Source organism: Lonchura striata, chromosome 7, assembly GCF_050655825.1.
Source record: "Lonchura striata isolate lonStrDom1 chromosome 7, ASM5065582v1, whole genome shotgun sequence".
Taxonomy (NCBI): Eukaryota; Metazoa; Chordata; class Aves; order Passeriformes; family Estrildidae; genus Lonchura; species Lonchura striata.
In genome coordinates this window covers 18,977,954-18,981,186 of record NC_140709.1, presented here as the reverse complement: position 1 = coordinate 18,981,186, position 3,233 = coordinate 18,977,954, and the positions used below count along the sequence as shown (strand labels likewise).

The 3,233-nt window shown below is 40.0% G+C and overlaps 1 protein-coding gene across 9 annotated transcripts in view; it reads right to left on the bottom strand.

Moving 5' to 3' along the window:
- The window catches only part of B3GALT1 (beta-1,3-galactosyltransferase 1), a 185,264-nt gene that overhangs the window by 179,074 nt on the left and 2,957 nt on the right, over positions 1-3,233 (bottom strand). The window contains exon 2 of one of the 9 annotated variants that reach the window (XM_021534744.4): positions 21-166. The exons of the other annotated variants lie outside the window; for them this stretch is intronic. The gene's annotated coding sequence lies outside the window, so the exon portion shown is untranslated. The remainder of the gene's footprint in view (positions 1-20; positions 167-3,233) is intronic. 9 annotated transcript variants of the gene reach the window in all.

The following is a 3,233-nucleotide window of genomic DNA, read 5'->3' as shown; positions in this document are numbered from 1 at the left end:
TGCTCTCCTCTTGCATTTACCTTCACAGTTCTATGTCCTCCCTTGCACAGCCTTCATAAGGTCCTCTGTGAAGCAGATTCAAGCTGGCAGAAAGTGGGTTTCTGTTTTGTTTTGGTTTTTTAAGTCAGTGGCCAGTCTTCTGCCAGACTTATATGCTGAAGTAGTTCTGCAAAGGGTCAGGAAGGATGGTGTTACTGACTGGGAGAAGGGGAAACAGGATCATCACAGACAGGCTGCTGAAGTTACTTGCCCTGCTGTAAAATCATATTTATTACTACGTAACACTAAGTAGTAACACAGCACACTAATAATACATTTCTGATATTTCTTTAAACCTCACTCTCAATGCTGTTGGCAATGCAGCAGCTTTTCTAGGTGACATGCTTTGAGTATCGAATGACTAGCCTGCCTTTGAACAAGGAACATGAAGAGATCCTTTCTGTATGGCGGGCTTCCAGCCTAACCTCTAATACAACTGGGAGAGAGGAGAAGAAAAGCTTTAGTTATTATTTTCATCTTACTATGAAATGTAGTTCACAAATGAAAGGTGATTAATTAGATAGCATTGGAGTTTAGGCTGTTGTGTATTGAATCCATAGAGAGGCTAGGAAAGCATTAAAGGTATTTGAGTAAATAGAGCTTTGCACTCCAATATTTTTTAAAGCTTCTTTGGTTTTAATTAAAAATCATTTTAACAGCAATCAACATGGATCAAATACCATATACCACCATTCTCACTTCCCCTTTCATTGCAGTTGGAAGTGCTAGGAATGGTATTTTTCAGTTTTCTTTCTGTTTTAAGTGGCAAAGAGCTCCAGAGGCACTGTGCTGGACTCAGAGTGGACAAAAAGATGACATATGAGTTTCAGTATAGATACATAGGTACAGGCTAAAACATCTCATAGAAAATAATCTCAGTCACATACACACCATGCTGACAAATGACTGGAGAAAATTACTGACAGATCCTTACATAGAGCAGCAAGAAAAACCCTAGCAAAATACTGGGTATCATGAGGAAAGGCAATGAGAAGAAGACAGTGCACATTTATAAAACCTCGGTCCGTCCACATCTCAAGTACGTCTAGTCTCTGCATCTCAAGAATAGGCTCTAGAAAGAGAACAAAATATCACCAGGATGGAGTGCCTGCCTTAGGAAAAGAGACTTGAGGGTCTCTCTAGTTAGAAAAGAAGATTGAAGCAAGGTATAATGAATCAAATCATGAAGATGGTAAATAAACTAATGTAAAGCTGCTTGCTAAATCCTTTAGTAATAGAACTAAGGGACCTTTTACAAAGCTAGCACAACATCAGTTTATAAAAGAATTAAGTGCTTCTTTACAAAGGGAGTAGTAAACTTCTGGAACTTGCTGCCACATGAGGTTGTGAAGATAGTAAAGCAACGAGTTTGAAAAAGACAGGTTCTTGGACTGCAGGTCCACAAATGGGCTCTAAAACCACTGAGCAGATATATACCCACCATCTGTAATATGACAAGTATGCAGGGAGAGTACAAGAGAACAGGTTCATAAAACAGCTAGGTTTGTGTGTAGTCCCTAACAGCATCCCTTAATGTCACTGTTGGAGACTGAACCCTGAGTATGAAGGTCCACTGGTCTGGCACAGCAGAGCTTTCCTGATGTTCTTCACTTCAGTTGCCTTCAGTATCTTCTACTGAGCTCTGAAAAATCCACAAAAGTTACACCCCTGCTTCTTAGCAGCTGTGAAAGATGGAGGTCAGATTTGAATAACAGCAGTCCTTCAGTATAAATTCCAAGACAACATCCTATGCTAAGCAATAAAACAGTACTGTATCTTTAAACAAAAATAAGGGTCAGAACCAAGAGGAAATATTTGCATTACTCCAAACAGTGTGACCCCAGAAAGCCACAGATGTTCCACAGCAAGATCAGCTATTTCAGTGAAACTGTAGCCACCTGCTGAGGGACAAAAGAAACAAACATCAGCCCCTCTAAGAGCTGAGCTGCGGAACTGCTCAAAGGGAAGCAAGGTTAGCCATGTAAGTCATTCACATTTTTACCAAAGTAAGTCTCAAAAGACAGTAAGAGTTAAAGCCTGCTGGTACTCAGATGGCAGTCTTAAAAATTTGAGTGCAAAAGTCAGTATCTCTCAGGTGTTTTCTCCCTTCCTCTACTGTTTATACATTAAATAGGCATATTATAATTACAATATTTTGAGACTACTGATAATACAGAGCACCTGCAAAGGGAAAAGGTATACTGGCAACATTCCACAGAAATGAATAAATGTAGCTCAACAGCATTCTCACAAGATTTCAGTTATGTAGCATTTTCTTTGTTCACTGCACTCTTCACCATTAGCTCCCTCACCAGTATTTGGCAACTTTTTCTAGTGCAAAAAATGCATACTTGTGTATTTAATAAATATTTGTAGTGATGAATTAAATTATACACGTATATATGCATTGAATTACACATTTTAATCCTTAAGGGAATAATAATGTAGAGTTTTAATGAGTAACTATTACAGATATCTAGATTGTTCCCACTAGTTTGGGAGTTTGATTTGAGAGCTACAAAAATCAGAATGCAAGAGGGTTAAAAAGTGTTCACTCCCCACTACACATGCAATACCTGGCAACTTTACATTTTAGGTAGTGATACAAGAAGAGGAGTGTCTCATAACCAAGATCTGTAATTCATTCATTATCACACCTTGATTCATCTCTGTATTAAAAGTAGGCTAACAAAGGCCCAAGACCCTTGTACATCCTTTCTCCTGGTGTGCTGGGGAAAGCTGATCTCTTCCACCAACGCGTCTGCAGTCTGTCAGTCAAAGAACAACCTGCCCATCTCTGCCTCTCTCCCTCTGTTGAAGAGCTGTTCTCAGGACTGGGAGCTGAATTCCTGTTTAAGTTCCTGTTTAATTCCTTTTCTCAGTTCCTTGAAAGGCATTCTCAGGAGACAGAGGTGTTCAAGCGGAGCACTCCTGGTTCCCATGCCCATGGCAGTGCTAGGCAGCAGCAGATACTATCACTGTGTGGAAACATCCGAGGCCTGTGGGCAAGCAACAAAGGGAACACTTGGATGCTGAGGCATTTTATCCTTCTGTATATCTGGAGTTCTGCAGAGCTGCCATACATCAGCATTTAGAGTTGCTGTGCTTGATGGAGACTCAACTCCATCTCAACTGCAGCTCAAAACAGCATTAGCTGTTTCAAACAGATCAGTGTACCACTTGTATAATCTAAT